Source organism: Spea bombifrons, chromosome 4, assembly GCF_027358695.1.
Source record: "Spea bombifrons isolate aSpeBom1 chromosome 4, aSpeBom1.2.pri, whole genome shotgun sequence".
Taxonomy (NCBI): domain Eukaryota; kingdom Metazoa; phylum Chordata; class Amphibia; order Anura; family Pelobatidae; genus Spea; species Spea bombifrons.
This window is the reverse complement of record NC_071090.1, coordinates 22,539,881-22,555,440: the sequence shown is the minus strand read 5'-3', so window position 1 is coordinate 22,555,440 and position 15,560 is coordinate 22,539,881.

Sequence of the window (15,560 nt, the reverse complement as noted above, 5' to 3'; positions counted from 1 at the left end):
ATGGGTTTGGTACACTAAATGGTTAGTCATACAAGCCAAAAGTCTTTGACTGAGCAGGTAGTCAGACAAGGAGAGTCACTATGCACAAGAGTGGTCAGGCAAGCCAAGGGTCAAGAATAACATTCAGAAATCCAAAGTAGCAAACGCTATAGCAGAACCAGACTAGGGGATCTGAGCTGAGCAGTTCTGGATTTCTAAATGCGGAGCTCAGCATGGGGGGCCTTCAGCAATGCGTCATGGGTGTCCCTCCTCTTGTAGTTTACCAGTACACCTACAGTGTTCCCCTGTCAGTGAGAATGCAGTGATGACCAGGATTTTGCAATTGTCTAGAATTGGGAGACTACACCCCGCTCTGAACCAATGCAGCAGTGGCAGCAACGTGCCTGCCGACAGTAGGTCCCAGAGATGTCACAGTATAATTTTGTACCAGAAATTTACTATACATTGCCTCCTTTTGGCACTCTAGTAATGATTATGTCTGCCTGTTTTACTTAATTTAGTTGAGGTGCAAGCAGGGCCAGCTTTGGACATGCAGTACATACATATAAAAATAGTTGCAATAACTGATTTTAAGTTCCATTGTTTAAAATAAAATATAATACAGAACAAAATGTTAAATTTTATTCTTGCAATGTTATTCATGCAAACGCATGTTTTACCATTTTTATATACTTTATCATGGTGTTTAGGGCTGTAGCATATACTAGGAGGTCAGAATGGGTATGAGTGTATTACAGTATTCTAGAGCCTTACAAGTTAACAATAAAAAATCCTTTTTACTTTTACAACTTAAATTTGAGAGGTATGTTGCATAGTTCATATAGCTGTAAATATATTTAACTATGTGTGGTTTCTTGGTTACTGAGAAAACAAAAGTTTTGAAAGAGACTAGAAATAATATAAATGAGATGTGCCAAGCAGCTGGATTCATATAGGGAAAATACTGCAGAATCCTTTCATGCATTTGCAAAGGGGATCCATACAAAAATTAAGGTACACTTAAAGTACATATGATGACTGGGCTGTCCTCCAAAATAATACGAGAACAATTATGAACCCAATATACTAAGCAATATATCCAGATTTCAGTTAACCTTTCATTTTAAACTCACGGGCAATTTACATGTTAGTGGATTTACAAAGTATAAGTTTTTTTTTTAACTTGCATACTCTCACTCTGTCATTTGAGTGTATGTGGGTTGTTTTATTAATTTTTTTATACTAATGCAACATGACTTTAGTAAATATACTCATGCAAGTTTAATGCTGCCAATTTGCATTTTAGCCAACTCCCATTTAGTGGATAGAGCTGCCTGTTTTGCTGTTTGAACTGTGTTCTACATCAGCCTGGCTACCAGTGACACTCGTGGGACATCTACATGTAGGGATCTTCACCTAGGGATCGTAGGGATCTTCTAAAAGTTTCATAAATCCCAGAATCTGGGTCTCAACGTCTTTGCCTACTTTATAACCTGAAGCTGTTATTTTCAGCACTAAGGGATTTATACTACACTACTTTTCCTTTAGGTTATTAACAGAATATCATGGGTAGTTCATAATGTAGTTCCATTGGAATATGTCATGTTGGCAGCCATTGCAATAGAGGTTAAACTCTTTTTTCCTCTTCCAGCTTGATGACACTAATCTCTACAGCAGTTGTTTGAACACTCTTCAGTTAAGACGTACATTACATTTGACAGTACAGTTGAGTTTTATAAGTAAAGAGAGTTTTATTATTTTTCTTTGCTGGCAGCCAAATGCATTCAACATTAATGGTTTGCATTAAAGACTTGTTGAATCATTGAATGATTAATTTGTCTGTTGCTAGAGTCATGTGGAAATTTCTCACCCTTCCTAGTCAGTGGCCTTATTATAAAGGGGAATTTAGTTTGACTTCATCTGAATCAATGTAATTATAGAGAAATCTTGAAAATGTTGCACTCAATGGAGTTTATTTCAACGATGTATGCAGCTATTACAGTCTTATTTTTTCTTAGATGCAGGAAATTAGTAAGTTTAGCCAAAAAGGAAAACTAAAGCATGTATTTGCTATTGTATTGTCCTGTGATGTAAAACAAATATATCTGAGAAACGTATGTGGTGTAACTGCGGGGTGAAATTATTTTTGTAAATCTAGTTTGCTATACACCAATGAGCCATAACATTATGACCACTGACAGGTGAAGTGAATAACACTGATAATATTGTTAATATGGCACTTGTCAGTGGGTGGGATATTTAAGGCAGCATGTGAACATTTTATCCTCGAAGTTAATGTGGAAAATGCAGTGATGGCTGGATGACTGGGTCAGAGCATCTCCAAAACAGCTCTTCTGGGGTGCTCCTTGTCTGCAGTGGTCCGTACTTATCAAAAGTGGTCCAAGGTAGAAAAAGTATTGAATCAACGACAGGATCATGGGCAGCCAAGGCTCATTGATGCACATGGGGGACCAAGGCTGGCCCGTGTGGTCAAATCCAACAGACAAGCTACTGTAGCCTTTATTTCTGAAAAAAGTTAATGCTGGATCTAATAGAAAGGTATCAAAACACACAGTGCATCACAGTTTATTGTGTATGGGGCTGTGTATTCACAGACCAGTCAGGGTGCTCATGTTGACCCCTGTCCACTGTAGAAAGTGCCTGCATTGGGCACGGGAGCATAAGAGCTGGACCACGGAGCAATGGAAAAAGGGAGCCTGGCCTGATGAATCATGTTTCCTTTTAGATCACATGGATAGCCGGGTGTGTGTGTGTCACTTACACACGGCACAAGGATGTATCTATGGAAGCCCCAAACCGCAATTTACAGGGCGTAAAGGATCTGCTGCTAAAGTCTTGGTGCCATATACCACAGCACACCTTCAGAAGTCTAGTTCATGCCTTGATGGGTTAGGGCTGTTTTGGCATCAAAATGAGGGCCTACACAATATGAGGCAGGTGGTCATAAGGTTGTCATAAGAGTAAAAAAAATATTCTCAGTGGACTGGGCTATTTAATCATCATCTGATCACCATTTTGCAGGAGGACAACAAAAAGAAAAGGGACATTCTACAATTCACTAAAAATGATTATGATATTGAAAACAATCAAAAACGGTTTTACGTGCACAAATACATTAGTAAACCATATTTATTTTTTTCTTTTCATTTGCTTCATGATATTTACTCTCATGTGTCAAAACTAGGAAAAGGCACTTAACATAGTGGAGATTAGTAGATAAAAGAAAAAAGTGGTGTGACAGAAAATGGGTGAGGTCTGCTATAGCCTTGTTTGTCATTATATAGCTGTTGTCCTCGTGCTTCCATGGTTACCATAATATTGTGATATTATAAACACTATGTCTTGTCAAGAAAAGAAAATGTTAACTTGAATCTGTTTCTTATTGTGGAACGTGGTATCCTTTAACATACTTTATTTAATCAATACATTCTTAGATGTAAACAAGGCAGGGTTACCATGGTAATGCTTTTATACGATAATAAAAGTTACAGCAACTGATAACAACTTTTACCATTTGTATAATTTCAATTTTACAGTCACAACAAGAAAATGCTGAGCAGTTAATATTGTTTAATTTTTTTTTAGCACGGAAGGGCTGTGCAAATACAAAGCCAAGCAAAATATACTGTGTATGCACACACATGTACACAATGTATGCCCACATCTATTTATATTTTATATAGACAATTACCTATTTATTAATTCATTCATTTATTAATTCATTCATTCATTATTCATATTCATATATATATATATATATATATATATATATATATATATATTGCTGCTCAGTAAGTCAAAGATCTTATTTTAAGTAAATATGCCACCATCTTTTTATTCAATTAATCCTTAAATTCTACTTATAATAAGCAATGAAAATGATCTATTTCAGTTTCACCTAATTATTTTAGTTATTACACAAACCTCATTGTAAATTGTTATCTTAGTTTTAAAATTCTTGGGAAGGCCATTTGGGAGCAAAGTTACTGTAAAGGGAAATCAGAATGGAATTGAGGCTATCTACAAATACAGAATTTTATAGTGTTACAGAAATTCCCCAAATGGCAAAATGGAAAAGGTACTTTGTTCTTCTGTGTCTCAACAAATATATATTTATGACAATTGTGTGTGTATATATATATATATATATATATATATATATATATATATATATATATATATATATATATATATTCTTCAAGTAACCTACCAACAGAGAGTAGTGCCTTAACTTTTCAGTTTTTTTCTCAAATTAGACATCATGTAATGCATTTGTGAATAAAAATATGTTGCAGATTATAAAATAGTGCTGTAGATAGTAATATAAGTTTACATTCATGGTTTTATTTCATTTTTAGATACTTTATGTGCAGTACCGGAGGTTGCCATTGTCATCTGCCATGTGGTATTTTGAATGGCTTTCCCTGCTCAGTCACCACACTGAGTTGATTATTTATGGCCTATGGTAAAAAAGGGCTTGCTTGTATAATGAAATCCTTTGCTCCATAGATTTTTATTAGTCAAGTGTCAGACTAGTTGATTAAGACTCAGCTATTCAATTTTATATCACAGTTAAATAGATTGGGCTAGGAAACACAGACTCATAGAAAAACATTATACTATGTAAAAATTAGAACTGCTTGAAAAAAAGCACAATATTTTGGAAAATGTATTTTTCATCTAATGCTAGCAATAAAAAATGTCCCCATGCCCTGGGCTCCTGGAGGGGCCTGGGGACTACTTCTTCCCCTGGTACAGAGTGCCACAGTTCATCAATTACCAGGGACTCTAAAGACTGTGGCGCTCAAATGCAGATTTAGGGCACCTGCATTTTGGGAGGGGGCTTATGTGTTGTGTTTTACTCTTCAGCAGGTCAGGATTTACAGGACAGACACCTCTATGGCCAGTATTTGATATCCAGCAGGTTTCAGCCAGAAGTCAAGGATCTGCCCATGTTTACCATCCTCCCCACAGACTAAAAATGGTTTGCTGTGACTATTGTATGTAAATTACCCCCCGTGTACTGTTAAAATACTGGTGTGTTTTCAATAAACTCAGTCCTGTTTTCACCTCAACATTGGCTCTGTCTAATGCTTGTAGTAGGCTACTGTAATAACTCACTGTCCTTTTCAGGACAGTACATGTGCTGAATACGCTAAGCTACGGCTAGCTAAAGCACCAATGCAGCGCTGGAGGAGCAGCACCCCCCTTCTCTCTACAACACTGGCTCTGTCTGAAGCTGAAGGGGTTAACCGCTGGTGTCCTGGCAGGAAGAAGCGTAGGTCTTTGTTTTAACGCTTTAAAAAAGTAGGACAATCATTAGTTACATTTTTCAGTGAATTTAAGTAAAAGGTAACAGAATTAGTTAGAGGTTTCTTAAAGTGGCTCTTAAAAGCACCATAACCAAGTTAAAATTTCTAAAGGGATTAACTTTAACATTCTCTGAAAACACCACCTTTGATGCTATACAAACAGTACAATTACTGGCAGATATTTTTTAAAAGGATGTAGTAAAAAAGGTAATGCATAAAGCGTGCAATTTCTTGTAACAAGCTATGTAAGTTCATAGTGTAGGTGGACTGTCATTAGCAGTTTACGTAGATACTAATGTTTGAGTTCAGGATAGAACAGGTCTTAAATATTTTTGTGCCTCATTCACAAAATGCTTGTGCAAACAATGGTTTGTGCAAAAAATATCTCAAAAGGTTTCGCACGTCATTATTTTTGTTGCAAGTCACTATAATCATTTTAATGCTATTTAAAACATCTTAATGTATCATTGACACTAACCATCAATATGTTTCTCTTCTGGATTTGAAAAATACCATACACAGTCAACATAGTGTGTTTGATACAAACAGTTACATTTACCTTAAAATCCAAGTATATCTATTAATATATTTATTAATATAACATTATTTGTAAAAATAAAATGTACAAACAAGGTTAAATGTAGTATTAGACTTGAACAAAAAAAAATATTTCTGCTCTTTAGCAAATAAACCTCGGCAGATATTTTATTTTATTCTTTTGTCTATAAAGTTTTAATCAGGGCCATGGTTACACAGGGGCAAGTGGGGCTAAAGGTTCTGCTTCGTGCGTGTGGTCTTAGTGAATAGGGGAGCTGAGATATTATGTCTTATCCCAGCACTCCACAGACTTCCAGAGACTACATGTGTGAAGAAGACCAGGAGCCCAACCGGCTCCTTCCTAAGGACAAAATTCCTCTTGCCAAAGGCCTCACAAATCCTGAGGCATCATTTTCCCATTTGCAAGTGTGCTGAATTTCTCTGCTACAATCAAGCTATATCACTGTCTTTTTTCTTTACAGACCTTTAAAACAGTAGTTTGACCTAAGAATAGATTTCCATTAAACATATGTTTACTTTGCTCATGGGATCAGCATTCTAAAAACAGACTTTATATATGTGAATTGGCTTAATAAGTACTTTAGTTTAGGTGTTACCCTAGTGATGTGAAAGGTAGTAAAGATATGTATAAGATATTGCCTTCTTTTTAAAATCAGAAGTATGCCTATAACATTGGAAAGTGAAGTGTTGCGTTCTGTGTCCTGTATGGTGAAGTAGACATTTCTGGGAAAAGCTAATATTTGTAATGTTACAAAGGTAAGTCTTACTTGCATTTCCTACATATTAAATAACTTTTTTGTATAAATAGACAAAAGAGAATATATATATATATTACCGTTGCGAAGTGAAAGAGACACTCCAGCTGTCATATGCACTTATTATAGCTGAGAAGTCTCTTTAAATTTCTGTGTAATCCCTTGTGAAAATGCATGGGGGGAGGGGGTTCTGTAGAATCACTCCATATGTATCTGCCCCTGTGCCCGCCCTCAATCATTTCTGCTCAGGATATGTGTCCCACTCCATAAGAGCCGGCCTTTACACGGGTCCTAGTAGGTCCATAAGAAGCCAGGTAGCACTTTGCCAATGCATGTTCTTTCTGGAAAGATTTGTGGAGAAAAAGAAGCATTTCTGCACCTCCCTTTCTCTACGAATCTATCTGAATTTATTCTTGACTCTTCTTTTATTGTACACCTGGGAGTGCTGCCCTAAATCGAGACTAGGGCAACCACAAAGTTACATTACTGGCTAAATGCTTAGCATCCAACTGAACCAATTGTGCATTTACTTTCACCCACTGAGACTCTACTGCAATTTGTAGCCCTCTTTGGACACCATTACAATGTACTTCAGAGGTGAGAGGCCAAAACAAAATACACAAAAAATAGCACTAACCAACAAGTACATAAACAGAAGCTTTGTTGTTGTGAAAGGATCAGTAATACATGTCCATATCATGTGACAAAAACCTCAACAGCTAGACCTTGTTTTTTTTTTTGTTTTCCAGAAACTAGAAAATCTAAATCAGACAACATCAGATCTTACAAATATGTCACAGAGTACAAAACTTTTGCATTTAAAATAAAGACAACTGTGTCTTAGACCACTGTCAATTCAAATAAGGATTCACCATCACCCCCCTGTTCTGGTAGTTATAAAAAGACCTGTTATGCTGTTAATTGGAAGCTCTGTTGGAATGTGGTACTACGTTGTCCTGTACAGTTGTTGTGTAGTATAACCTTGATCACGGGTAGTCTACCAGCTGATGACAGCTCTTTTCTGGTGCTCTCTCAAAGTCCTCACATGGTGCCTTACTGACCTTGAGGCAGTGGCTTGCTGGCCTAGTGGTTTGCATGGGGGGTCCTGTGGGGCTAGTCTTAAAGGCCCCAACTGGAAAGGCCCCATGAAATGGGGACCTCCATTATGCGAGTGGAACCAGTGAATGTAGATCCTATGATCTCCCTCACTGGGCCTGTTGGGGATGTAGGCCCTGGTGCCTTCCACACCCTATTCTTCTGCCCCTACTGGTGGTCTTCCATGTGTGGAAGTCTTCCAAGTGTATTTGAGCATAAAGGTCTATGTATAAGGGTTTTTGTACAGAGGACAACATTGTGATACATATCCATATAGGTAAGGTATGCACAGGAGCAGATCCAGAGACAAACTACAGACAGCTAAAGCAAATGCATTGTCAGACATCCCAGAGAAACAGGCAAGGGAGCAATACCAAACCAACTGCAATCTTTCCGACAGGTAACAAGGATCACTAATCTAGGAACATACACAAAAGACAGCTTTAAATAGCCAACCAAACATGTGACTAATGCAGGACTTCAGAAGTTAGTGTACAGTTAGTTAGTGTACAATCTCTACAGAACCACAAGAGAAGCACTGCATCTTCGGTTCTCCGGATCAACACTCAGATCCTCCGAGTGTTGACACGTCATACCACACCCTACTTCCTGGCCATTTCCCATATAAATGGGGGTATTTCACGGGATGGTGGGACCGTTCAGTGGGACCGTTCACTTACATCAGTAGGAATGCCCACTGACCCTGGCACATACTCCTGATATGTAATCTGCAAATGAAGGCCATGTACTGGGGCTCAGTTCTGACAGAATATCAGATGATTATATTTAAAAATTATATTTTAAACTCCAATCACAGGGGATTTTGTTGGGCTTTATACCCTCAGAGGTTTAATTCTATTTCTTGCTACCCCACCAACACACGGGGTAGTTTGAAGAAGAGGTAACAAGCATTTTTGGGGTGCTTTTTAAAGTGTTTTTATTAAATGTTTCTTTAATTATTACCTGATTATTTGAGGGAAGGGATCAAATTTCAACTTGAGTAATTTTGTTTGGTGTTTTGATTTGTTGCTAAGTTGGGCATATTGTTTTAATATCTGTTTTCAAAGTTAACTTATGGTTAGTATAACTTTTGAGTTACTCATTAAGGAATAACACCAAGTTCAGTATGCTTCATAGATCCTTTGAAATAGATTTACACAATATGCTGGAAAATGTTAACTAGTTGCTCAGGGTTACGCTATAGACAAATAACAGTCAAGAGGACCACATCGTCTAAATGTCACCAGAAGCTCTCAGAACCTCCAAGTAATGGATGCAATCTGTTTTGCTTCAATTATAAACATTCAATGACAAACAGCTCTCCACATGATAAATACTACATATTTCTGGAATTTGTAGACAATGTTTGAGTTAAGTGTTATTCCATTATGAAAGAAACACTTAATAACTAACTGTAATATATAAATATATATATATATATATGTCTTAAAACTCAAATGTCGGTTATATGAAACAAAGATGTTTTTTAAACTATCCAATATCACATTTAAACGATCACATTACAAATTTAAGTATCTTAGTGTTAGCATGCAACTCATATTCAGGTGGCAATATTGATCTATACAAGGTACTTAAATGTATGATAGATTCGTTTTTCTTTTTTTATTCTGTTTATTTGTCAGGGGCACCATATCATATAAGGAGTATGTGTCTTTTAGAGATATCATTGAAGTATAATAAAGCTGGAGTCCCAAGTTTATTAGACATTGCTCTGAACGTGAGAGATTGACACACAATGTCTATTACAATATCAATTTAACAAGCGTGCCCAGTGAAAATGTTATGTATGTGCATATAGGGAGTGTTATTGTTTAATGTACAGTAATTCTGCATGGGTGCATTTTGGGGTGGATGTATGTGGCAAGCGTTGTTGAATTTCTTTTAAGAGTGTATAAGGGCTCAAGCCACTGATATCTATATGAGCCTACTAACTCTTCTTGTGACATGGATATCCACCAAACATCCACTGCAAATTTGAAAATACATTCAGCCCTGGCTAATTCCTGTGAAAGCATTTATGTGTTTAAGATTTAATTATCAATATGACTGACAGAAAATCAGCCACAGTGAATTTAATATACAGAAACTTACAGCATAATTGGTAGATCATGCTGACCGTAGTAAACAGATCAACGCTTTTCATAATTTAAACAAGTGGAATCAAATAAAATCATAAGTTATCTATGTGTTTAGGGGCATGATAAAGCCCCAATGCCAGAAACGCATTACATCGTAGATAATGAATGTACTTTAATGCGCATAATTTTTTGTTTCAGTGCCAGAGACATTAAACTATCCCTTAACCATATTAGTTTTATATTGCTTCTGGAACTTTGAAGTATAATAATAATAATAATAATAATAATAATAATAAAACATGTATGCTTACCGTGGGAGGTGTGATTATAAAGTGAGTATATGTTACTGTTAGCGTGTATATGTGTTGGTGTGCGTATTTGTGTTAAAGTGATTATTGTGAATATGTATGTAGACATGTGCTAAAGTTAGTGTGCATGTGTGTGTTAGCGTTAGTGTGTGCTATAGTGAGTGTGTACATGTGTTTGGTAGTACATACATTAGTTACTAGAAGGGGCAAGGATTCAGGGGGCCAGTCAGCTTGCCAGCCCTCCCTTGATGCTCACCAATTGTTACCTAGTTAGCATTTCATGGCATGATTGTTATATTGTATGACCCTATGTATAAAACATGTGTTTGGGACTGTTAGATTCTGGAAATTGGTTTGTCTCACCTATATAATGCAATTTGTTTACATTGGGGAGACAACCATGTTGCATTTATCACGCAAATGGAAATGTTGAGTCTAATAGCTATTGTACTTCTCTTTGGGAAAAAAGTCCATGGTTCAATATCCCACTTTAAGCAATAGAGTATCTGGTGCAAATAGTGGTGATCTTCAGGGGCCACTAGACAATGTGGTGCCCTAACACTGTGCATGGATTAAGTTATATTTGTTGTAGAAATCATTCTCGGGACTGTATTTTATACAGAATTAGCTGGAGTGTTAGGTTGTCAATATACATGTTGTAGACAGCTGAATATACTGTAAAGTTTTTGACTTAAAAGAGTTCCTTAAAAACTTCACAGATTACAATCAGGTTGTATGTGTTTGTCCTATACACTTGGCTCTAAGAAATACTAAACATATGTTTAGTAAGAAATATGAAGTATTAAAATTGTGGCACACTGTGCAATTTCATTATAGTTGTGTGTATGATCATTTTGACCACTTACATTGTAGATATTTCTTATGAACATGCTCATTCTATTAGTCAGAGCTATTCGTCAGATGGTCTGTTGTCATATGTCAAACTTGAATTATGGATTATTTTCTGGTGATGCTCAACAGCCGACTCAACGTGCCTATCTTTTACAGGAAATGCATTTGTAGAACATGACTTCAAGACATTTTTTGTGGCTCCCAGCTGCCAATTCTATTAAGCAATACTGTTAAATAATTTAGTTTAATGTTGCCATGTTTCGTCATTTAGATATATAGTCCCTGTCCACTTATTTTAGGGCTCGACCCTGGTGATTCAGAAGGAAGAACTCATGGGAGAAACGCTCCCGGGTCACGGCAATTGTGAAGGACTTGTGATGAGAGCATGGATTTGACTAGTTTGACTAAAACTAATTTACTAAAACACACAACTGTTACATAAACAGATATTAAATATAAGATGTTTCTTCTCACCACAGTCTGGGCTGGCATTTAATAATGTATAGTTAAACTGTGCTTTACTGAATCCTTATGTTTCGGTAAATTAATTCCAAAAAGAAGCGGAAAGAATGTAGAAATGCTTAGGAAATAGTGTAAAAAGTATTACCAATTATTATACAACAAAAACAATACTTCCTCGGCTGGACTACCAGGATTAAACTTTTTCCATTAAATCTTTCAGTGTTTTGAATTCTTGAGTTCTGTCAGGAAGCAGCATCTTACGCTTGTTTCTGTACGCTCCAAATGCATCGTCCATCAGAAGATTAAAATGAAGGAAGTGTTACAGCCATTTTCATCAATACAAAATGAAACAATTTGCTGGTGTGGTATTCATTGTGTTCCGTAAATGCTATCAATCATATAATTTGCCAAGTCCTTTTGGTGGGCTATGTGATACAGGACCTGATTGCTCATGGAAACTCTATTCCTTCTATTCACATGTTTTTATGTACTTTTGGGCTTTTTATTAGATATGGTAACCTGTTGATTTAACCCAATTTTTACAACTACAGAAGCTTGAATTTTCATGTTATACTAGTTAGTAATACTTATATGTGGCAGCTTGTAGTTAGGATATCTGTTACATTTTAACAAAGAATGGATAGAGTTTTGATATAGGCATTGGGGGTCCTTCAAATAATTTTAGGAAACTAGGTGACAATCTTAAGTAAAGTACCTCCAAAGTAATATTCTCTGACATATTACCAGCACCACATGCTATATCAAGAAGACAGCAGGAGCTTAGGATGGTTAATGCGGGATGAGAAGGTAGAGAGATTTGGGGAGACCTTGCAGCTACATAATCTACAGCAGGGATGGACTAGACCTAAATGATGAGGGGACTGGAGTACCTAGGGAACGGATGGCTAGAGGGATGGAGGAGTTTTTAAACTAGGTTCTGGTGGGGAGGACGGACATTGAATTGGAGTGGTAGCTAAAGCAGATTGGAAGGGAGGGCTCTTTTTGGGAGACAATCATTAAAATTAAAAATACAGTCATAAAGTGTTTGTCAAGTGATTAACCAAAAATGAAGAGTGTGTAACAGTATGATTTGATCGGTATCACAGAAGCGTGGTGGGATGATACACATGACTGGTCAGTCCAATGTTACTCACTATTTAGAAGGGACAGAGTAAGTATAAAAAGCAGAGGGGTTTGTTTATATGTGAACCCAAAATTAAACCCCAGTAGTAAAGAAAGATCTTTGAGAGTATGGTCCAGCTAAGCAGACAAGTAGACAGTTATAGGTTGTACAATAAGGGGTGGACTTGGTGATAGCTTCCCTCCCTGTTTTTGTATAGTAATAAGTATTATGTTTTTATGTACTACTTTTTATGTACTGTTTTTTGTTGTCACAGCATGCAGGGATCTCCTTCCCAATCAGGGTTGATTATGGTGGGTTGGTTACTTTTAGGTGTATGCTAAAAGCCGCCAAACATTAACATTGATAGGTAGGTTCAGCTCTTATGGCAAATTGAAAAGCCTTCAAATATGAGTGACCTTTAAATCATGGGAGATTTTAATTAACCAGATGTAGATTGGAATTGTAGAACTGCTAGTTATGCTAAGGGCATCAAGCTTCTGAACCTGCTAAATTACATAAATACGTTATAATAAGTAGACGCCCCAACTAAAATTTATATCTGTCTGTATCTAGAACTAACTAACAATGCGAAGCTTACCTTAGACACAAGGGAAATAGTGACCATTACATGGTTTAATTTGAGATTCATTTAAAAAAGCAAACTACTCCACCAAATGGTCCAACTTTGACAGGCTAAGGGCATCTATTGAACACGTAGACTAGGACCATTCTTGAGAATAGCATCCTGCCGAGATTTTAGGTGTGTCTCCACAGAACAGCTCTTTGCATTTTTTTGTATTTCATTTTCTATAATATGTTATTTGATTTTTTGATTAAAATGATTTTTTTTATACTTTTCTAAGTTTGTGCACCTCCATTTGCTTTCATTTTTGTCTTTTCTACTGTCTTATTGGAGTCAGCTTGCGAGTGTTGCACTTAATGTAATTATTTTTGTGTTTTTTTGCCTTGAGCGAGTGCCTCTCTATACTTTCGTTGTTACCAGTAATGTAAATCAGAAACTAAAAAACAAGAAAATGGCCTTCAAACATTATAAGAGCGAGCGGAACATCATTTATACAAGGACGTCAACGAAGCCTGAGAAAAAGGCGATTAAAATGGCTAAATTGGAAAATGGAAAACTAATTAGCTAAGTAGGTTAAAACTAATCCTATTTTTTTTAAAATATGTAAATGGGAACAAACTAAAGGAAGAAAATGTTGGTTCTTTGTTGTCCGAAATGAGAAATTTGGTTAGTGAGGACAGAGAGAAAGATATATATTTTTGTTTTTCTGTTTACACCAAGGACCGATGGCTGAGCCCTTGCTGGCTGAAATAAAGAACCGTTATATACCCAAGGGTACTTAAGCAGCTAAGTCTTATTCTGGCCAGACCATTGTTTTTTTTATCTAAGGGGATTCTTTCAGTTCAGGTAGTGCCAATAAACAAAGCAGACATAGCACCCATATTTAACAAGGGTTTAAAATTTCAGCCCGGAAACTACCGGCCAGTGAGCTTGAAATCTGAAGTAGGAAAATTATTTGAAGGGTTGCTAAATGCATACATTTAAGAATACTGTCAGGAACGGACCTTGCCAGGACTTGAACCCTGAATACCATGTTACTGGCTCGCTTCTTTACCTCTTCACCAGCCTGTCTTTCACAGTTTAGCCTCTCGGTTCTGGTAACCATGAACCTACAAACCTTTTTCTAATTGCCAACTCTCCTCAGCTGTGTCTGGTCAGGTGTCTGACTCTCTGCCTATAAAAGCACCTTCCTCTCACTATACTATTGCCAGATTATTGTGGTTCCTGTCTGCATTATATCAAGCCTGCTAATGGTCTCTACTTGCCTGTTACTGGCTCTGCACTGCCTGACTACGTTGCCTTCTTCTACCTACTCAGCTTGCCTAACTATGCTTCTACGTTCTGTCCCAGCCGCTCAGTTTTGCTAAAGACCAGATTGCTACTCTAAGCTCAGGGGCTCAACCACCTGGACAACGAGTGGTTGCTTCTGGCAGAAGACCTTGCTGATCTGGCTGCTGGACTCCAAAACTTGCTCACATCAGTATCATTACAAATACATCTTGAATCAGAATATAATAAGTAGAAGTCAGTACACTTTTAAAAAAGACAGGTCTTGTCAAACCAACTTTATAGCATTCTATAAAGAAGTCAGTAAAAACATAGTTCCAGGTGTGGCAGTAGACACAAAAAAGGTTATGGCACAAATCGTCAGAAAAAGCCTTAGGTGCAAATGTATGTACTTGGATTAGACATTGTCAGAAAGACTGCAAAGAGTTGTTGTAAATGCAAAATTCTTAAAATGGACCAAGGCATTTGGTGGGGTACTTCAGGGGTCCGTCCTAGGTTAACTTTTAATTTGTTTATTAATGATCTCCCATGGTGCATTAAGAGCCATGTCCTTGTGTTTCCCAATGCCACAAGATTAGGTAGGCTAATACAGTCTATCCATGATGTTTCTTCTCTTTCAAGTATTTTTTAATATTCTTCAAGTTCATAGAGAGTTGGATTCCCAAGTAGCATATCAAGTCTGATTTGTAATCTAATTTATGTGATTTCTTATGTACAAGAAGGTCTTCTTCTGCTATGTAGAGCTGGTGTTTTTCCCAATTCATTCAGATAGCAGGACACTGTTTTGAACTCTTCTAGGGCACTTTGCAATCTGGCCAGAGAAGAAACGGACTGACTCAAAGGCAACAAGGACTATTTTATACTCTGTGGAGTGATGCGGCATGCCATGAATTGTGTGGGTGCTCCTGAGTTTAGAGCAGCTCCAGAGCTAGCAAAAATGTCAGTGGTGATAGTGGGCAGCCCTGTCATGTGCCATTTGCCATTGCAAATGTGTCAAATAAGAAACCCATGTTCAATACTTTAGCTGTTGGTGAGATGTATAACGATTTTATTCCTGAAATAAAGATGTCTGTAATGCCCTAAGCTTCGGAATCCTATGAACCCTGTCAATGATACATTCTGATCT